Here is a 23545-nt window from a genome sequence, read left to right as displayed (position 1 = left end):
TTCCTTTAGCATTTGTTGTAAAGCTAGTTTGAAGGTGCTGAATTCTCGTAGCTTTTGCTTGTCTGTAAAGCTTTTGAGTTCTCCATCGAATCTGAATGAGATCCTTGCTGAGTTGAGTAATCTTGGTTGTAGGATTTTCCCTTTCATCACTTTAAATATGTCCTGCCACTCCCTTCTGGCTTGCAGAGTTTCTGCTGAACGATCAGCTGTTAACCTTATGGGGATTCCCTTGTATATTATTTGTTGCTTTTCCCTTGCTGCTTTTAATATTTTTTCTTTGTATTTAATTTTTGATAGTTTGATTAATATGTGTCTTGGTGTGTTTCTCTTTGGGTTTATCCTGTGTGGGACTTTCTGCACTTCCTGGACTTGACTGACTGTTTCCTTTTGCATGTTAGGGAACTTTTCGACTATAATCTCTTCAAATATTTTCTCAGACCCTTTCTTTTTCTCTTCTTCTCCTGGGACCCCTATAATCCAAATGATGGTGTGTTTAATGTTGTCCTAGAGGTCTCTGAGACTGTCCTCAATTCCTTTCATTCTTTTACTCCCTGGCAGTTATTTCCACCATTTTATATTCCAGCTCACTTTTCCATTCTTCTGCCCAGTTATTCTACTATTGATTCCTTCTAGAGTATTTTTAATTTCAGTTATTGTGTTGTTCATCACTGTTTGTTTGCTCTTTAGTTCTTCTAGATCCTTGTTAAATGTTTCTTGTATTTTTTCCATTCTGTTTCCAAGATTTTAGATCATCTTTACTATCATTACTCTGAATTCTTTTTCAGGTAGGTTGCCTATTTTGTCTTCATTTATTTGGTCTCGTAGGGTTTTACCTTGCTCCTTTGTCTGTAACGTATTTTTTTGTCATTTCTTTCTTTTTTTTTTTTTTGATGAGTGGGGCTGAATTCCTGTCTTACTGGTTGTTTTACCTGAGGCATCCAGCGCTGGAGTTTGCAAGCAGTTGGATAGAGCCGGGTCTTGGTGCTGAGATGAGGACTTCTGGGAGGCCTCACTTTGATTAATATTCCCTGGGGTCTGAGGTTCTCTGTTAGTCCAGCGGTTTGGACTTGGAGCTCCCACCACAGGAGCTCAGGCCCAACCTCTGGCGTGGGAACCAAGATCCCACAAGCTGTGTGGTGCAGAAAAAAGAAAAAAAAGTAAAAAAGGAGCAATACAGTAACAAAGAATAAAATCAAAATAAAATCAGAAAGATAAAAAATATATTAGGAAAAATAAAAATGTATTTGAAACAACTGCAACAAGGAAAATAAAACCACAACAGAAGAAAGAAAAAAAATAAAATAAATAAAAAGCCTTGGCTATGGGGGGTGGAGTTTAGGTGGGGGTGGAACTTAGACAGGGGTGGGGTTTAGGGTGGGGCAGGACCTAGGCGGGTGGGGGGTGAATTTTGGGCGTGGGTTGGGACCTAGTCTCAGGACCCAAGCTGATGGAAAAGGCATTGGGGGCAGGGCCTAGGTGGGAAGACGTTCAAGCGTGGGGCGGGGCCTCTGCTTAGGACCTGCGCAGAAGGGGAGAGGCAACACTTCCAAAGGAGGGCCTCTGGAGTGTGGAGTTCCAGAGTTTGGAAGTAAGTCCCTGGGTGAGGGTGTGCGGGTGGGGTTTAGGCCCAGTGCAGTTGGAGGGGTCTCAGAGGGGGTCTCCGAGTGTAAGTTAAGAGCCCTGGGTGAGGGTGTAGGGGTGGGGCTTGGGCTCTGCATGGCAAGAGGGAGGCTCCTAGGGCAGAGGATTGGACCTGGGAACCCAACAGGCTCCCCAGTGCCTAAGTGGACAGAGAAAGCGCCGGCTGCATTCCATTCCTCCGCGCCCCCCCCCCACTGCCCTGCTACAGTCTCCCACAGGGTCTCCCCTGTCCTGCTGGACCCCTAACCATGGGTGGGTCCTGCTGGGTGTAGGAACTCCTCTGCTCCCCCAGCCCCCCTTCAGGGGAGGCTCGTCCCAGAGATCCAGCCTTTACTTTCGCTCCCCCTTCCCTCCCTCCCACTCCCTCAGGACCCGCACGGCTGGAGGGGGCCTCGGTAGGCAGAGGATCAGTCCCGGGATCTCAGCAGGCTCCCAGGGGTCCAAGTGGGCAGGGGAAACCTGGCCATGCTCCCTTTTGATCCTCTGCCCTCCCAATGTTCCCCCAATATCCCCCTTCAGGTGTGGGATCCCTTCCTCTCCCGCAGCCACCCCTCAGGGGAGCCAGTCCCATCCCACCTCCACTTCTCCTCCCCCTTCACTCCCCCCCCCATGCCCCACGTCCTACCTGGTTGCTGGGGTTTCCTCCCATCCACTTAGGTGTCTGTGGTCCCCCGCCAGTGCCTGGTAGGTGCCCTAGTTGTGCGGAGACACGAATTCCGTTTCTTCCTAGTCTGCCATCTTGACTCCACCTTCCCCCTATACTATTTATAAAATGGAAATAATCATTCTTTAGAAACCTCACAGGGTTATGAGGCTTAAATGAAGTTGAATCTTTATGTTTGATATAGTAAATGATAAACAATTGTATTCTTCTCACTGCCTATCTCCTAATTGTTGTAAACTTCCAACTCTGGAATTATCCTTAATTTTTCACGCTTTTATCTTCTAAATCAAATCCATCACCATGTTCTATTAATTAGGGTCCCCCTCTTTCTCTGTGTCCATGGCTACATTTTTTATTGGTTCAGACCATCACTGTAAACCAGGAGTAGTGCTGTATTTTATATCCAAATTTCTTTACCTTTTTTTAGCCCATTTAATATAATTAAATTTTCTTTCAATTTAGCAAACATCATTTTGAACCTACTATGTGCCATAAAGATTACTAGGCCATATTGTAAGTGGCCTTGGAAGACACTATTAGTTAGAGCTTGGGCTCTGGAGCTGGATTGCTTGGGTTCAAATGCCAGCTCAACTATTTATTAGCTATGTAACTTTGGGCAAGTTAATTAATATTTCTTCATTTCAGCTTCCTTGTCTCTAACAAGGATATAGATAATAATTGTATCTCATGTCATAATGATTATCATAAGAAATAAAGGAAATGGTGCATATAAACATGCCTAACATGCAGAAAGCACTCAATTATTAATTTTTCTTATTAATTATCTTTGAATTTTTTTTCAGCATTGGCCTCCCATTTTGATACCTACAATGATCACCTCTTCAATATAAATTAAATTGGAGCCTCTGTATTTGAGTTTTCCATTAACTTCCTTTTAATCAGTTCTCACTAAATTCTTTGACACCTGCATAAACACAGGCATCTAGCCTGATGGCATTTAGTCCATCATCCCTAGACTTCCGGTCACCGACAGGGTTTCTCCACAGCATAGATTCTCTGTCTTAGTTAAGCCATTGTACTTATTCATGTTTCTTTATTTTTATCTGATGTAGTTCTAGATTCAGTGCATTTACCCAAGTCATTCCTGTTTTTCATTTGTTTATTTTTTTGCGAATTTCAAGCATTCTGCTTTGAACTCGCTTTTCAAGAATCTTTCCCTTACTAAGTGCTCCTAAGCTAAGCACTCTTATATTCCCTCTGCCTTTAGAATAATTATGTTCTGCTTGTGCTATGTTTAATCCCTTACTCCATAAGCCTAAGTTTTTCTGCTCCAGTCATATTAGTCTCCTGCTATTCCTGAAACATGCCAAGCGTTCATCTATCTTAGGGTTGTTGCATCTGCTTTTCCCTTTAACTGAAAATAATGTTTTTCTCTAGACATATGCATGGTTTATCGTCATACTTCATTCAGGTCTCTGCTCAAATATCACTACCACAGAGAGTCACCCCATCATCCTTACATGCTGTCATTTTTCTTTGTAGTATTTGCTATAGGTAGATCTGATATTTATCTATTGTCTTTTTTCCTCACTAGGGGGCAGGGCCATTGTCTTGTTTTGTTCCCTGTTCTATCCCCAACTCCTGGCACAGTGCCCTTTATATAGGAGATTCTCAATTAATATATATTGGATGGATGAATGAATAAATTGTAACTTGACATCCCCCACCAAAAATCATTCTAAATACTTAAAATATTTATGGACAATATATTTGATTTTATAACATACCACTGTATATTGTGATATTGATGAAAACATGCTGGTTTTAGGACAAAACTGACTCAAAATTTCAATTTCTCAATTATTATCTGAGTGAATCCCAGTAAATATTTCTCTGAGCCTCAACACCGTTATGTATAGAATACAGTAATACTCACTGTGACGATTAACTTTATGTCAGCTTGCCTGGGGTATAGTGTCTAGTTGTTTGGTCAAACACTCGTCCAGATGCTGCTGGGAAGGCATGTTTTAGATGTGAATAACATTTAAATAAATGGACTTTGAGTAAAACAGATTACCTTCCATAATGTGGATGGACCTCAAACAATCAGTTGAAGGCTTAAGAGGAATAACTGAGGTTTTCAAAAGGAGAAACACTTCTGCCTCAAGACTGCAGCATAGAAACCCTGCCTGGATTTCTAGCCTGATAGCCTGCTCTAAGGCTTTTGGACTTATTAACCCCACATAATGCTGTTTGCCAATTCCTTGAAATCTCATATATTCTTATTCTCTCTCCCTCCCTCCCTTCTTCCCTCCCCCCACCTCATTCATATATATCCTCTCTCCGTATGTGTGCTTATATACATACATACATATCATATCATATTGGTTCTTTTTCTTGGGAGAACCCTGACTAATAAACCTACCTTGCCTGATTGAAGTTGGGATTGAATGAGGCAGATTGTTTAAAACTCTCAGTAAATAGTACTGATTATTATTACATAGTCAGTACAGTAAATTCTTTTGCCAGGTTATTGTGCCTGCCACATAGTAGGTGCTCAATAAGGATATGATGAAAGAATGAATAAATATTTTCCAGAACAAATATTATTCCAGAAGACTGCAAAAGTTCTTACGTTTTGGTCACCATTAATCATTTCTGAATAGTCTTTTTGGCTGAATGTACAGCACATTGCATTCCCTGTAAAGGTCTAAGGAAGCCTATTCATATGCAACATCATTCACTGAAAATAAGTCAGTATTTCTTTTATGATGGCAAAAGTACTGTTTGTGAATGAAAGGAGGTCGAGTGCCAAATCACTCCATGAATCTTCTAGCAATTTTTAGATAAATCTCATTTTCTACATCTGAAAACACTTTCTAAGAGTGTTTTGAACACTACTTAGCTAATTGGGGCAATGCTCTTTGAAAAAATATACGTATTATACTAATGTTAAGTATTTTAATTCAGATGGAAATGGGAAGTGGCAAGGTATCTTTTAAACGTTTGAGCATCTGGAAATTAAGTACACGTATTTGAAGAATATACAAATTCAGATGGGGTTCTAGTAAGAACGTATTTTGTTTCAAAGAACTGAGAAGATTGAAATAGTTACTGTTGAAGTTGAACAGATTTCATGGATTGTAAAGGTATTTTGCAGTATATGGATTTGGAGGCTTATCAGGTGCCATGATATTTGGGGTTTCCCTCAAGGTATCAACTAGAAGACTCGGAGATAGACCCATGTGGCAGGGATGGCAGAACAAATACCAGGACCGTGTTAAGAGTCTTTAGTGCCAACCAAACACATTCACCAAAGGCTAGGCTCTTAAGAGAGACAGTTAGGGAGAAGATGAGAGGAGGAGGGAATGATTGAAAGATCCAAAATGAGACGCTGGAAACCAAATTGCTGCCCTCAGTTTTGCCCAGTTTCCCAGCCAGAGTCTTCCAAAAGAAAACGGTATTTTTAAACTCCATTGACATTCTTACCGTGGTGGAAATATCCTGAAATTCAGCAGAAATTTGAATTTCTACATTGTTAAGCCTTAATGTATGACAAGTTTCTAATCCTACTGCCTCTGTCTTTCCAATGCCCCCGGATTTGATAGTTGGTCGTAAATGTCCTAATGAGAATGTTTTTGTTAATAAGGATAGGAAAATATCCTAAAAATATGAAAATATCTTTACCACTTTTAAATATGCTTGCATTATAAACCTACTCACTGGAATAACCAGCTCCTCAAACATCATTAACTACTTATTTAAAAATTCATTTTTAACACTTTTATATTATATCAAGTTTTATTGCAACAGATGCTGAAATAAGCCTACCAGCTTCATGGGGATTTCAGTGACAAGATAGGGGAAATGTCTAGACTTCAGTTCTTTTCTCAGTACTTGAATTCAGGCCAACTACAGGATATCAGCTTCTACATGTGTTCAAGCTATCAGATTTTTTTGTTTTAAATGAAAGTTACATAGATTGCAACATCAATGCATTGGAGATATTTGAGGGAAAGAAAGAGGACAATAAAAGAATAAAAGCGAGTTCGTGGACTTCCCCCTAGAATCCTAGATTCCCTAAATGACATAAAATGTCATGTGGCTATGTGTGGCTAGATAGTGACATTTTGGACATAAATTGAATCCCCTGTTTGAAAGAAGAAGAGAGATTTGTCCTAGAACAACAAAGCTTGCAAAAATGAAGTACTGTAAGCTGAACTGTATTTAAAACTCACTATATATATGTATAACTGAAAAACTTTGCTATACACTTGAAACCAATACAACATTGTAAATTAACTATACTTCAATAAAGAAGCATAAAAAATAAAAGAGATGAAAGAGAAAAAAATTCACACTACACCTTTGTGCCATAAGGATTCAGGAGTTGTCCCCCATGTTGTCTGGTCAGTGCTCATTTGACTTGTAGTGGGCACATGGCAGGGAGGCATCAGAGCATACCCGAGAGCACACACCACCTGGGAAGCAAGTGGAGATGGCAGTAGCAGGGGAATTATTAGGGTGGCCTTGAAGGGGAATGGCGTTACAGGGGGTTGAGACTGTTCTCCATAGCCAATCACTGAGATTTACTGTGGTATGAGGAAGAAGTCAGGGACCAGCAGAGTGACTTAGGAAGAACCATCCAGGGATCTATTCTGACCCAAATGATCTGTAATTTGAGGGATCCAGTCTCTGAATGCTCCCCCAAATATATCATCATTTTTCACTAAGCAACATGAAATTTGCTACAAATGACTGTTCTGTTGATATGCAGAGGTCTGAAGTGCCTTCAATCTGATAACACTGTTTGATAGGCTTTGAGACACCACTCAGCATGTGCATTTTTTAACAGAAATTAAAATAGTTGCCTCAAAAGCTTTCAACAGAGGGGAAGAACTTCCCTGCACCCCTATCTCTTTAGTTTATATCTCTAAGTTCCATTGTTCTGTGCACAGCTGTCTCTTGGGCCTTTTCAGAAAGCCTTGTCACCAAAGTTAAAAATATCTGCCAAACTGGATTCTAAGAACAATGCACATCTTTACTGATTTTTTGCTTGTTTGTTTTCAGTTTTGCTAAATTGCAGATACATCATTCTCTGCACAGCTGGACCCTGTGCTCTTTCAAATATTTTTCCCTTCTCAGAAGTTAAAAAAAAAAATATATATATATATATATTTGCCAAATTATCTTTCACCAAAACATACCCCCCAAAAATCATTTTATTAATTCTTTTTATGCTTCATGGTGACAGATCTAACTTCAGAAACCTGTCACTAACGGGCTAAATAACCTGGTATTACTTCAGACAGGCAGCCAACATGTTGGCCACAGGTTTTGTCCAAATCTGCTCAGTAAAACCCCACACCCACAGTAGTCATTACGCAATAGAGCTATGGATATTGTCAGAGAATCTAGAGACCATAAAAATCTGTATGTTGTATGCATAAATTTGCATATGGAATTAAAGAGGTCTTAACTTCAAGTGGGAAATTGTGACTTTGTGAACTTAATGCTTTGATCTCAGTGGTCATATCTGGACATCTGAAATTTACAACTGGTTGTGCCATGATACTTGGGAAGAGTTGGGTAGGAGTGAGAACATTCTTAACAATTAGCAGGGGACTAAGCTTCAGATAATACACATAAGCACAAATGGACAGAAAAGGTCTCTGCTGTTCTGTTTCTCCTTTTCCACAGGTACAGGAGGCTAACAATGTAATTTTCTATTTTAATTAATCTGGTAGCCACAGTTCAACACTGGCTAGTGGTAGAGAAAGAATTGGACAGCTCTTTCTGACTTAGTATTTTCATACTTTTCTTCTATCATATTGTCTTAATATGATAAACCATAACTACAATAAAGGAAAGAATTTGGAGACAATCCACATTAATTTTACAAGTACTTAGATCTCTCCCTCTCGAACCCCACAGGAGCTGCCTGAGTGATTGTTCATGGATACTGAAAATAGCCAACAATTTGTTATTCATACAACTTAGCTTCTGAGAAAAATACATTAGGAAAAGGCTTGCTCTGGATTTTCCAGCATGCAAACTCCATCAAATCAGTTCAACATGCAAAAACAATTTAATAAAGCACTTACAGACTTACTTCCCCTGGGCCCAAGGTCATATGTAGAACTGAGGAATTGAAGGTTTTTCAACACTGTTATTGATTTTCAGTCATTTTTAACTTAGCCAGACCAAGTAATATTGACATGTACTAAATACAACTCTTAATCATTAGGATGATTAAAAAGAACATAACTTTTCTAAACAGTGTTTTACATTACTTTTAATTTTACAATCATAACATTTTCATTTATTAATTTAACACATACTTATTGAAAATAAACTGTGCTCCAGGTTTTGTGAAAAGGTTTGAGAATATAAAGATAAATAGCAAAATCCCATCCCCAAGTTGTTAAAAAAATCTTAGTGCTTAAAAGGAATTGCAGAGAGCTTTTAATCCATTCTGTCACAATATCCTTCACAGTTGCTGTCACATATTTCATGGAAAGGCTGGTGGCGAAAGCCCCGAGGGGGAGAATCAGAAGTCCTGAGTTTGAATCCTGGCTTTGTCCTCTGCTTGCTGAGTAACCTTGGGTAAGTCAGTGAAGACTGAAACTCTTTTTTTTTTTTTTTTTTTTTAAGTATTTGCTTTTATTTATTTATTTATGGCTGCGTTGGGTCTTCGTTTCTGTGCGAGGGCTTTCTCTAGTTGTGGCAAGCGGGGGCCACTCTTCATCGCGGTGCGCGGGCCTCTCACTATCGCGGCCTCTCTTGTTGCGGAGCAGAGGCTCCAGGCGCGCAGGCTCAGTAGTTGTGGCTCACAGGCCTAGCTGCTCCGCGGCATGTGGGATCTTCCCAGACCAGGGCTCGAACCCGTGTCCCCTGCATTGGCAGGCAGATTCTCAACGACTGCGCCACCAGGGAAGCCCCTGAAACTCTTAAATTTGTTTCCCCAATTTATAAAATAGGGACTCGGGATGTAATCATACCTATCACATAGGGTTACTGTAAGAATGAAATGGATTGATACCATGTCAAATGCCTAACAGAGTGGCTTGCATGAAGTCAGCATTATAAATAGTAGCTATTTTCAAGGAGTTAACAGCCAAATTAGACAGCTCACTCTGTTTTTCAACAGTTCTCATTGTCACAAGGTTCTGAAATTTGCCTTCCTGTGAATTCCGACCCCTGGAACTCATTATGCTCACTGGAGCAGATAAGTTTAATTCTTTCTTCCACATGAACACCCTTAAGACACCAGAACACAGTTTCCACCCTTCTTGAATTTTTCCCTGTTGAGCATCTGCAGTGAACTTTTATTGTTGCTTAACTAATTTTTCTCAAGTATAATGAATATATTAAAACCTTCAAAACCATTTACGCTGGAGTGAGAATCAGTATAGGATGGAACGTTTCATACTGAATTTAAATCTGTTTAGTAATTGAAATCAGAAAATAACCTCTCCTCCAAGTTTTACTTAGAAGATAAACCTCCATAAACTTTCACCAAGGCAGTAGTTTCCTAGTCTATTTCCAGCCTGCTTACTGAGTCATGTTCTAAATACAAATCTATTTCTCTATTGGTTGCCATAAATAAAACTTCCCAGCTTACTTAGTACAGTGGTTCCAAACTTTTTGATCTACTAACCCCTTTACACCCTTTAAAGTAATTGATGATCTCCAAAAGCTTTTGCTTCTGTAGGTCAAATCTATATGTACTTACTGTATTAGAAACTAAAACTGAGACAATTATTAATTCGTTTAAAATGCAAGAGATTTATTATATATTAACACAAATAACATATATTTATGAAAAATAATATCTTTTCCCAAACAAAAAAGATATAGTGAGCAGAGTGGCCTTGCTTAATATTTTTGTAAAATGTTTAATGTTTAGCTTAGTAAAAGTCAACTAACTGCTTCTGCATTCAACCTGTTGTGATATGTTGTTTTGGTTGAAGTATGTGACAAAAATCATACCTCACAGAGATATGTAGCTGGAAAATGAAGGAATATTTTAATAGTCTTTTTCAGATAATTGTGAATATCCTTCTTTGGTATTACACCAAATCTCAACAAATGGTAGTTTCTTACAGGGTAGTTGAAATGTGTGATCTCAAATGATGCCCATGACATTTTTTTTTACTCTGTTAAATTAAAATCTATGTATCTAACTTGTGCTTTAAAAGGAACTTTTACCCATGTATGATCTTGTAATACCATGGTTTGATTATATGAAAAAATTTGTTCACTAAGTTATACAGATATTCCAAAGGTTCATGCATTTCACTATATAATATCAAGAAATCACATTCACTGATACCATCCCAAATCTCATTTTTTTAAAGAAAAATGTTGTATACTGGGATGCTGTTAAGTTCATGGTGGCAGATACAAGTTTTCCAAAATTCTAATTTTCTTTAAAATTTGAATTTTGTCATTGGCAACAAATACTACTAGTTATTTTCCTTACAATGACAAGTTCACTTTGTTCATTTTCAAGAAAATGCCTGCCAAACAAAACTCATTTCAACATTTTGGAACACCCTGAAAGAGTCTTGGGGACCCCAGAGGTCCATAGACCATCCTTTGAGAACTGCTGTCTCAGCTTTTAATAAGATCTCCTACAAGTTGCAGCCTACCTTCCTGCCCTACCATACGTCTAATCCTCTCTGGTCTAATCTAATCTATCTTTCCTCTCATCTGCTCTGCTCATTTTTTGGCCAAGATTCATGAACTCTTTCCTGATTTTTTTTCCATGTATTATTAAAATATTATTAAGATAATCACTCCCTCCTTGAGTTGTTACTATATATATCATGTACTTTCTCTTAGCGTTGACCTTGCATAGTTTCATTTGTTTATATACCTATCTCTTCCTTTTAGACAGTTAGTTGCTCAAACACTGGGACTCAGTCTTGTTAGTATCTATATCAGAAAATAAATACTAGATCTACCAATTATTAGCTTGAACAAGTTTTTTAACCACTCTGTGTCTGATTTCTCACCTGTAAAATGGAGTACCATTACTTACTTCAGAGAGGACTGAAAGAGAAAATGCATATATCAGCTCAAAATACTATTAAGTATGATCATTATTACTACATGTTTTTGAGGGATTACCCCATTGATGAGGTATTTCCTGTTTTAATATCAAAAGGATTAATTATATTTGAGTCTATAACATTGAGTTTACAAGGGTTTCTTGTCTTGTATTTTTTATTTAGGGCCTAAATTCTAGACAGTGATTTATTTGGGTAATTTTTGATCTATCGTGAGTTCTTTTTGGTTAGCAAACAGTTTCAGGTTAGATACCTCTGTCACTGTGTTTATTCTGTGAAGTACCATATTTTAAGCACATGTATGTGGTTCAGGCTCTTACTGATGCAGTCATTCTAGACCCTGTCCTCTACCTGACCAAGAAATCTCTCACATTACTCCTCAACTCTCATCTCGACTGCTACCATTTCAGGGTTGACTTTTCCAAATAGTCTCCAGTCTCTCTCACCTACAGTTTAACCTCCATTCAGATTCTGGAGAGTGCAAATTCTTCATAAAATGCTAATATGACTAAAAACCTATCTTAGCTACCTGTCACACACAAGATGAAGTCCAAACTCTTTGGGGTGGGTATTAAGGCTCTTTATATTCTCACCTCTTTATTTCTTGCTAAACTGACTTCTTATTCATTCTCTTAGCCCTACCCAACCCCTCATGCACCTGCTGTGTTGAGCAACTTGCAGTTCCTAGAATATGATATATTTATTGGCTCCAATTTTTTTCTATTTCTAGGCTATCTTTCTGAATATTACCACTAAGTCTTCCAGACTCAGCTCTTTTCTGCTCTGATGTCATTCTGCTGTGACTTTCTCCTCTCCTGTGTTTTTAGGCTCTGTATCCTATGTTATAGCCCACACAGTACTTTGTTACCTCTATTTGTGTTTATATCTGTCTTCCTTCATACACTAAGACATATTCACAGAACCTGCCAGTCATATGCTCTTCCAAGAGAAACTATTCCCCCTCAGTCCCTGCTATATAAAGATCTATGACTTGGACCACTAATTCTGTTCTCCTGGCAAGGTCTTCAGACCAACTGACAGGAAGGCAGCTAATCCAAAGGATGTTCTGTGATCTATGACTTAGGACCAATGGCATACCAAGTGTGAACATTTGAGATAGGCTGAACAGGTCCTTTTGCCAAATTGAGTTGGAAAGAACTGAGTCATAACATGAAGTTGAAAGAATTTCTAGGAGTACTTTTATGAGTCTCCTCCGTATCTACTCATCTGCTTCCATCTGTGTACATACATCCTGCCTCCCTACCTTTACCACAGGTGTACTAATTGACCATTCTTACTTAAGGCCAACCTCTCCACTGGAGCACTCAATCCTAGCCTCTCTTATTTATTGGAGAACACCAGTCCAGCAGTTCTCTCCTTTTCTCCTACCTTATCTTTTTCCCCTTCTGATAAATCATTCTCATCAACATACAAATATGCTGTAATTTCTTCACTCTAAATATATATAAATATTTTTCTCCTGAATCTACATTTCCCTTTAGCTACTGTCCTATTTCTCATCTCTCTTCTGTGGAAAAATTTTCTGGAATAAAATAATCTCTAATAGATAAAATCATAGAGTTCTCTACTTTCCTGAACCCGCTCTAATCAAGCTTTTACTCCACCACTGCAGAAGTTAAATTTTGGTCATCTTCTTCCTTGACAGTTCAGAGGTATTATACTGGTAGTCAAGTCTTCTACCTTCAAATACTTTCTTCACGTGTCCTTCAGGAGATCACACTCACCTGAGTGGCCCTCTACCTCACTCACCCTCCTTTGGAGCGTCTGTTTTCTCCTTGTCTTCACGCATCAAGGTAATTATTTTTTCTGTCTGTACTGGCTCTGTTATTATACTCACTGAGTCAGGTGATTCTATAATACACCTATACACTGATGATTCACATATTTTAATCTCCAGTTCATGCTACTGCCCTCAACTCCAGACTCCAAATGCCTCCTAGATATACCTAACTGCATGTCTCCCAGCCTCTGCATTTCTCTCTCCCAACAATAATTTTATTAATGCAGTAGCCAGAGTAATCCTTTTATAAAGTTAGTCAAAGGCTATTACCCTTCCTTTGTAGCCCTCTCATGCAAAATAAAAGTCAGAGTCCTGCTGTGACCTCAAGGTCCCTACAGGATCTGTTCTGCCTCTTTCCTGTTATCTCGAAGACTTCATCTTCTACTATCTTTCTCCTCGGTCTCAGAACTCCCATCAAGCGTGCTCCTGACTCAGGGGTTTTATGCTAGTTCTTACCTCTCCCTGGAATTCTCTTCCCTTAAATATTTCCTAGGGTTAATCATATTCCCTTCAGAACTCTGCTCAAAGTAAAGGTTCCTTTATTAGTGAGGATATCTATGACTCCCTGCTTGAGATGGAACTACCCCTTTAACCACTGTGGTCCATCCTTCTTTGCTTTTTGCTATAGCACTTTATCAGATATACACTTTTATTTATTTGCTTAAACTTTATTTATTTGTTTACCTTTTTATTATTATAGGCTCCTAGAATATAAGCTTCATGAGGGCAGGGATTTTGTCTAATTTTTTGCCTGCTGTATCTCTGACTGATACAGTCTTAATGTTCCTCTCAGCTTGACTAAACTTCAGACAAGTTTATTCCTGACTATAGGCTGCTGACCTCCCTTTTCTTAGAGTTTTTACTTTAGAAAACTTGCAACTGTAAATTTTTTCTCTGCCCCTTTGAGATGTAAATTTTCTCTCAGGCTATTGCCAGTTTAACAACCAAGGGATGACTTTCTCAAGGACCTGGGAACCATGCCTTTGAAATGTAATCATCAAGAAATACAGAACTACTATTCCAGTTTCTGTGGGAGGCCAGGAACCTAACTTCTTTCAACAAGCACCAAGTAGCAAACACAGATGGCCTAATGGCGTAGACCAACTTCCCCCTTAACTTTGTGTAGTACTTTTCCACTACCTCACCCCAGTGCTTAAAAACTCTCCTGCCTTTTGTTAATGGAGTTGAACTCAGCTCTGTACTGAAATCCTCTCCCCTATTGCAATAACTCAAATAATACTTGTCATTTTTTAATGTTCCCAGTGAAATTTCTGTTTTACATCCCTGTACTTTCTTTTTAACATTTCACGTACTGTGCCTGCACATATTATGCTTTTAGGAAATGTTTGTTGTATGGGTAAATGGATGCAAAGCCTCCTAAAAGCTAAAAATTTGAGAGGGTAGGAAAGAGGAATAGAAGATAAAGACTTCAGTAGACAGAGGGAGAATGAAAGAGTATATGCTTAGAGAATAGGCAGAGGGAAGGAAGGGGAAAGTGAAAGAGCAAAGCAGAGATGACCTGTGGGCTGCCTCTGTCAGTTCCTGGTTCACATATATATATTATATATATATGTATATATACACATACATATACACTATTAGAAAGTATCAGAGTGTATATGTATAGTGTATATATGGAATGTATAATAAGGATATATATTATATATAATTAGCATATAACAGTAAATATATCCTTACAGTACACCTGCTTCTTCTTAAATTTAGTTGAGTGAATTTTCTAAATCACTGATCCTAGCTACTAGATGAGGCCAATTAGAAGTCTCCATTCCCGTGATCTCTTATACCAGAACCCATCTTTGAATCTGGAGTGCCTGGCATTGTACCTACTGTGTATCAAGCATTCACTGGCCGATTTTTAAATTAAAATATAAATATATCAAGTCTTACTTTTCTACTATCCTCATAAGTAAGTCTTCCGTTTATGAGGAGATTATGGACAAAATATATTCTCTGTGGTTAAGATTGAAAAGAGAGTTATTTAATTGTCTTACCTTGGGATAGAAATATTAACTTCAAATACCAGCAGAAACAAATCAAGTTCTCCTGGAGTTGGCTGTTGTTAACTGAGGCTCCCACCAATTTCTGGTTGTTAGAAGTCAGACTTGAGGCAACTTAGTAAACCTCTAGGCCTACTAATAAAAGAAAAATATATTTAGATTTCAAGTTCCAATTTCATTATTACTTCTTTACATTTTGCCAACATAGGGTGCCTGGTTTTGCTGGAAAATCCAATCAAAGCTCTCAGAGGAAACAGCCAATAAATATGTAGTATAGAGATGCATTTTCCCTTTGTTTGAATGACCCCTTTACCCTATGGCTTTTTCCAATTCTGGAAAATTTCTGGAAAATACTTTTTCCAATCTTCCAACCAAACACGTACAGCTCATTGAACAGTCTTATTGAAATTTCATTGAAGTTATCATTGTCCTCGTATGGCAGCAGATCTTTTTCCCTTTTCATATGTATTTGCAATCTAGGAGGCAGAAAGTTGTTCTGCAGAGCTTCATATGCAATCTTTTGCCAGTTGATAAACTCTGTGTCAGTTCACCACAAAACAGGACTGCCCCCCCTCAGAATATGAAAGTCTTTCATATACTTCTCTTTTGACCTCCAAAGCAAAACAACAGGTATCTAAAGGATTCTTAAATCCCCAAAGCTAATTATTGTAGCAGTTTGGTTGAACAGGGAGATTGATTTTATGCTTCTATTTTATCAATCTCTTTCCGTTGAACAACTTCTTGTGTGAAATATTTCTTTTTTTAAGCAGTCAAGGGAGATGTGAGGCAAGCATCTGTTTTTGACTCTTATTCAGGGCTTCTTAAGGACCAGGTCCAAAGGGATAAGTATCGAATGATTCATCATAAGACTAAAGATATGGAATTTACTTCTTTTTCTAAGGTCTAAATGTCAAAGCCAAATTGAGATTCTTAAAGCAGTCTTCAGCCATAGAGCTATAAAGAACAATGCTCTCTACTCAATTCTCAGCCAGTTAGGCCTGCCCCAGCTAAATGCTAAATACAAACCAAGCACAGACTACAAGAAGAGAAGCCCGAGGGGCTGTGTTCTGCAAAGGGGTCAAATACAGCAGTTCAAATCAGTCTCATAGTGTCCTGGTTGCTTAGAAAAGTGTAGTATATTGAGTGTTATGGATGGTCCAGTGGGACTACAATGTGTTTTATTCTGCCCCTATTATGTAAAAGGATTCAGGGAAGGTTGGAAACAAAATACATATAAATCACCCACTTGGGTGCATGCACACGCATGCATTTAATTATCTAATGATCTGCTTTCATTTGACAAAAGCAAAACTATTCAGTGTTAAAGATTGCATGACCCCTCAGGAGACAAGGTTTGGAACATCATTTATTAACGTTACAGTGAAATGCTTAAGTATTTCATGTTTTCATGCTCTATGGGAAATGTGATCAGATGGCAGCAATAAAAAAATGGGATTTTCCTGATCCTCACTCCAAGATCTTGTTTTTCTTACTTGTCTTACTTTAGCTTTTAATTATATTTAACACTTATTATTACATAGTCACAAGTAGGTAGGGCCTATAACCTGCTGAGACATGTTACATCTGTCCTTTCCTAGGAGAATTTCTTCTGACATTTCAAGTAAACTGTTTAGATGTCTTTTCCACTTTTCAATCTTTGGAAAAATTATGGGAAACTTGTGGTTTGATTCAAGATTTGGATAAATGTAAAATCTCCCAGAAAATATGGCTTGCTTAAAAGTTTAAAATGTCTTATTCATTGCAATTACTGTTAGGAGGAATTTAATTGAACTGTGATAACTGCTATTTAATAAGTGTTATTATAATTTGTACTACTAAGGAAAATATGGTAATCAGGCTTAGAATATGATGTGTGGTCCTGGTTAGCATTCTGGAAATTACTAAGGAGGCTTGAGCAAGGAGTTGAGGCTATAGTGACTGATATGCAGAAAAGTCTTAGGACCATATATCTGGGAAGTAAAAATATGGTCAATAACTTAAATTTCTATACCACACATCATACATAAATATATTGATGTCTCTGTTCTATACACTGAAGGAGTGCAATATTGGTGCAGAAAATGAAAAGTCTGCTAAATTCCCTACTGAAGTCAAGTTTTTCTTGATGATAGACCAATGAATGATAGAGGTAACACTTAGTATTTTTCTGGTGGTTCATTCAGTTTCTGTTAGTCATTTAAGACAGCTTAAAGGAGCTCAGGCTTACTAAGGAAAGTGGGATGGATATGTTTTGGGAGTTATACACCTATGTTATTAATACCAAAGTAAGTAAACAGTGTGGTCAGAGATATTAGAACTCTCTCAAAAATGTTCAAGGGCTTCCCATTATGTTTAGAATAGTTGAACTCCTTAGCATGGCCTTTATCTCCCAAATCACTTCCCATGCTTTTCTTCTTGGTCACTTTGCTCCAACTACATGGGTCTTTTAAGTTCTTGATCATTTCAAGACTTTTCTTCAGGTTTCTGTCTAGGCTCCTCTCTCTGTCTGGGCTGTTCCTGCCCTGCCCTCTGCATGGCTCTCTCCTCTCATCCTTCGGGCCTGGTGTAAGTATTGTAGCCACATTGTGGTTTTCCCTAACCCCTTATCTAAGCAGGCTTTTCATGTCAGTTTCTACTCTTTTTCTTTGCATATTAGCTTCATTAGCACAATTCATTATCATATACTTACCTATTTATTTATAGGTAAATATCTTTCTTTTCCCATTCTAAATTATAATCTTGATGGGAACCACTATATTAAAAATTCTAGTATGTAGTAGGGGCTCAATAAATATTTTAAGAATAAATGTGAAAGAAAGGAAGTGATCAAAAAAAGAGGGTTGCAGACCAATATCACTGATGAACAAAGAGGCGAAAATCCTTGACAATATATTAGCAAACTGAATTCAATAATACATTAAAGGGATCATATGCCATGATCAAATGGGATTTATATGAGGGACACAAGGATGGTTTACTATCCACAAATCAAACAATGTGATACACCACATTGACAAATTCAAGAATAAAAATCAAATCATCATCTCAATAGATGCAGAAAAAGCTTTTGACAAAATTCAACATCCATCTACAATAAAAACTCTCAACAAAGTGGGTATAGAGGGAATATCCCTCAACTTAATAAAGGCCATATATGGCAAGCCCATACCTTACATCGTATTCAGTGGTGAAAAGCTGAAAACATTTCCTCTAGGATCAGGAAAAAGACAAGGATAACCAATCTCACCACTTTTATTCAACATAGTATTTGAAGTCCTAGCCACAGCAATCAGACAAGAAAATGAAATGAAATGAATCCAAAATGGTAATGAAGAAGTACAGCTATCATTATTTGCCAATGACATGATATTATATATAGAAAATCCTAAAGATGCCACCCCAAAGCTACTAGAATTCATCAATAAATTTGGTAAAGTTGCAGGATACAAAATGAATATACACAAATCTGTTGCATTTCTATACACTAATAATGAACTATCAGAAAGAGAAATTAAGGAAACAATCCCATTTACAATTGCCTCAAAAAGAATAAACTACCTAGCAATAAATCTAACTAAGAAGGTAAAAGGCCTGTACTTGGAAAACTATATAAATCACTGATGAAAGAAATTTAAAATGACACAAACGGATGGAAAGATACATCATGTTCATGGATTGGAAGAATTACTACTGTTAAAATGACTATACTACCCAAGTCAATCTACAGATTCAGTGCAATCCCTATCAAAATATCAGTGGAATTTTTCATAGAACTAGAACAAATAATTCTATAGTTAGTATGAAAACACAAAATTCCCCAAATAGCCAAAACAACCTTGAGACAGAAGAGCAAAGCTGGAGGTATAACACTCCCTGATTCCAAACTATACTACAAAGCTACAGTAATCAAAACAGTATGGTACTGGCTCAAAAAAAGACACATGGGTCAATGGAACAGAATAGAGAGACCAGAAATGAACCCACACTTATATGGGCAGTTAATCTATGACAAAGGAGGCAATAGTATACAACAGAGAAAAGGCAGCCTCTTCGATAAATGGTGTTGGGAAAACTGGACAGCTCCATGCAAGGGAATCAAGATAAATTACTTTCTCACATCATGAGCAAAAATAAATTCAAAATGGATTAAATACTTAAATGTAAGATCTGAGGCCATTTTAAAAAATGGTCATGAAGAACCTAGGGGCAAGACGGGAATGAAGACACAGACCTACTAGAGAATGGACTTGAGGATATGGAGAGGGGGAAGGGTAAGCTGGGACAAAGTGATAGAGTGGCATGGACATATATATACACTACCAAATGTAAAATAGATAGCTAGTGGGAAACAGCTGCATAGCACTGGGAGATCAGCTCGGTGCTTTGTGACCACCTAGAGGGGTGAGATAGGGAGGGTGGGAGGGAGGGAGACTCAAGAGGGAAGAAATATGGGGATAAATGTATATGTATAACTGATTCACTTTGTTATAAAGCAGAAACTAACACACCATTGTAAAGCAATTATATTCCAATAAAGATGTTTAAAAAAAAAGTTCTAGAAGAAAACATGGGGCAGTATGCTCTTTGACATCAATCTTAGTTATAATTTTTTTGGATATGTCTTCTCAGGCAAGGGAAACATAAGCAAAAATAAACAAGTGGTACTACATCAAACTAAAAAGCTTCTATTACAGTGAAGGAAACTATCAACAAAACAAAAAGGCCACCTACTGAATGGGAGAAGATATTTCCAAATGATATTATCTGATAAGGGGTTAATATCCAAAATATACAAAGAACTCATGCTACTTAACATCAAAAAAACAACTCAATTTAAAAATGGGCAGAGGATCTGAATAGACATTTTTCCAAAGAAGACATACAGATGGACAACAGACACATAAAAGATGCTCAACATCACTAATCATCAGAGAAATGCAAATCAAAACCATGGTGAGATATCACCTCACACCTATCAGAATGGCTGTTATCCAAAAGACAACAAATAACAAGTGTTGGTGAGAATGTGGAGAGAAGGAAACCCTAGGCGCTATTGGTGGGTTGTAAATTGGTACAGCCACTACGGAAAACAGTATGGAGATTCCTCAAATAATTAAAAATAGAACTACCATTTAATCCAGCAATTCCACTCCTGTGTATATTTCTGAAGAAAATGAAAACACTAATTAGAAAAGATATATGTACCCCCATGTTCATTGCAGTACTATTTACAATAACCAAGATATGGAAGCAACGTAAGTGCCCATCAACAGACAAAGGGAAAAAGAAGAGGTGGTATATATATATATGTATACATATATATATATATATATGTGTGTATATATATATAGAGAGAGAGCAATGTTGTTCAGCCATAAAAAGAGAATGAAATTTTGCAATTTGTTACAACATGGATGAAACCAGAGGGTATCATGCTAAGTGAAACAAGTTAGAGAAAGACAAACACTGTATGATTTTACTTATATGTGGAATCTGAAAAACACAACAAATGAACAAGTAGAACAAACCAGAAACAGAGTTGTAGATACAGAGAACAGGTGATTACCGTAGGAGAGGGGTGTGGGGGGAGGAAAGAGTAGGTAAAGACGATAAGAGGTAAAAAGTTCCAGTTGCAAAATAAATGATTCACAGTTATGAAATGTACAGTGTGGGGAATATAGTCCCTAAGTATATCACATCTTAGTATGGTGACAGATTGTACCAGGACTTAATTGTGGTGATCATTTTGAAATGTATAGAAATATCAAATCACATAGTGTTGTAGGTCAATTATACTTCAAAAACAAACACATGAACAAACAAACTCATAGAAAAACATCAGATTTGTGGTGACCAGAGGTGGAGAGTAGGGAGAGGGGGAGTTGGATAAAGGCAGTTGAAAGGTATAAACTTCCAGCTATAAGATGAATAAATACTAAGGATGTGATGTACAACATGATAAATATAATTTACACTGCTGTATGTTATATATGAAAGTTAAGACCGTAAATTCTAAGAGTTCTCATCACAAGGGAAAATATATATTTTGTTTCTTTAAATTTTTATCAATATGAGATGATAAATGTCTACTAAACTTATTGTGAGAATCATTTCATGGTGTATGTAAGTCAAATCATTATGCTGTACACCTTAAACTTGTACAGTGCTGTATGTCAATTATATCTCAATAAAACTGCAAGAAAAAAGGAAAGGAAGTGGTCACAAAAACTGGTTTCACAGATATGGTAACATTTTTCTCATTTATCAGTCTCAATCCCATGATTTCTGATAGTTGTTTTTTTTTTTTTCCTTTGTGAAGAAAATTCTTCCAACCAAAGGGAAAGGAACTAATATCCAGGCTAGCACTAAAACACTAAAAAAGCTCTCAGAAAGATTAGACCGATCTATTTTACTGTCTATCTATCTACCTCCCTCCCTCCCTTTATCTCCATCTGGGGTACACTTGTAAGGATATTGAACCATAATCATCTCTTTCTAATCATTATGGAACAACAAATGTTTGTGAAACGATTCCCTGCCACAGGGCAGGAGAGAAAGGACCCTAAAAGGAGAGAAAGAAAGATGGTTAAGGTTTATCACTTCAGTCACTTTGAAATAAGTGAAAAGAAGAAGAGACCACTTCTACCTAATCGTTATTTACCATGTAATCCTTTACTTTTTGAAAATTCCACCCATAACAACTTTAATCCGTCCCGGTGTAGGAAATGTGATCCACCAAATTATTTCTCTCTTTTAGAGTGAAATAAGGGAAGAAAGAAGTGGTGAGAAGCCATACTCTTTCTAGAGTATGTCTAGCAACCCTTTTGCACTTGAAGAAATGCAAATGGAAAGCGAGTTGTGCTAAATCATGTATCTATTTTTGCATTCTATCTTCAAATCCACTTCTCCTTCCACCAACACGACCATGTCTGGTATTGCTGTAGAAAATCTGAGTTTGACATAAATATACACAAAAATTTCTAACATAAAAAAAAAATTTCCAGCATAAAAATAACTTAAAATAATTGAAGTGAAATTTTTATTAGGAAGAAGATAAGGTAGTTATTGCAAGGATTTTCATTATACCTGAGAATAAAAGAAGGTACAAAAATGCATTTATTACTCCTGAGTCCTTGGTAATTAATGTTTGAGGATTTGACAGGTAAGGAAGGTCATTTCTTAGACTAAGTGTGCCAAATCACACTGATTTCTGTTGTGGACCCCTGACCTCATAGGGCAGGAAATTTCCACAAACAGATACTCCATACTTGAAGATAATTAGAAACTCCAGGTTGCTTGGCATCTAGCAAAGCAAAACATCTAAAATATTGATTTGTAAAAGAATCTAGATATTTAGGGATTGTGTAGTCTAAATCTCTACTTAAAGTTGGCAGAAATTGTGTTTTTCTGATGAAATAGATATTTATAAATTCACAGTACCTTTCTCCCTTTTAAAAGTTGTCTGAAATTTTAGAAAACATTAAAAACTGTAAAGTTAGCATATCCTAGTTATATAGGGTACGCTCTTGGCATTGTTCTGTGTAAGTTTAGTCTGTTACTTCACTGTCCTTTATATTTTATTATATAAACCTAAATTACAATTTCCTTGTGCTCCTGCTTTTTTTCTCTTTTATAGTAAATGGCTTCATAGTTCTTTGTAAAAATCCAATCATCTGTCTTGTCCATATAAACCATTTTCTCAGAAGAGTTTATTTGCTTTGAGAGCTCACATCATTCTTGAAAAATTCTGCATGTCTCTCCCTTGTAGTTAAAGGTAAACTGTTGTACTTCTTGGAAAACAAAACTACTGAAATCCTAGCTTGTAAGTCAAATATTAGGACACAGTGACTCTGCAATGTGAAAGGTCATTTCATCATACCTGATTAGATAAGATATGTAGCATCTGGATAATTGAAATAAAACCTAAATAACAAACCAGTTGAATTTCAGTAAAATTTTGGAAAAAATTGTGTAAGTTGTCCTATATGGAACAAATTAAATGCCGTCTTTAAGTGGCCTGTTCTTATATCAACAGAGCAGAATAGGGTTATTTAGTGAACTAAAAACCAAAAATGAGTCACAGTGCTAGTTTTAAAAGCCCACATGTTATTGAAATATAAAGACAGTTGTATAATTTCCAAAAGCTACCAATTATTTGTTTCTAGAAATCAAGGGACCCCTTGGCTACTGAACTGGCTTTCCTGGAAGCAAAATATGGAAGTGTTTAGGAATCTCTTATATTTGTTTAAAAACTTGATGCTATTTTATAAACAAGTTTGCAGTCGTTCAAAAGAGGTTAAAAAAATAAAAAAAGAAATAGATGCTGTTAGAGAAGCATGAGTTGGATTATACTGAGATTTTCAGGCCTGAAATGGGCAGGGAAAAA

At 37.2% G+C, this 23545-nt stretch overlaps 2 long non-coding RNA genes across 2 annotated transcripts in view; one reads left to right on the top strand and one right to left on the bottom strand.

Moving 5' to 3' along the window:
- LOC309640440 overlaps window positions 1–23545 on the bottom strand; it is a 676795-nt gene that overhangs the window by 412819 nt on the left and 240431 nt on the right. The window lies entirely within an intron of this gene.
- LOC309640431 overlaps window positions 1–23545 on the top strand; it is a 181195-nt gene that overhangs the window by 24184 nt on the left and 133466 nt on the right. The window lies entirely within an intron of this gene.

This window comes from Balaenoptera physalus, assembly GCF_965194825.1.
Source record: "Balaenoptera physalus genome assembly, chromosome: 13".
In the NCBI taxonomy this organism is placed as follows: Eukaryota; Metazoa; Chordata; class Mammalia; order Artiodactyla; family Balaenopteridae; genus Balaenoptera; species Balaenoptera physalus.
This window is presented reverse-complemented; position numbering and strand designations above follow the sequence as displayed.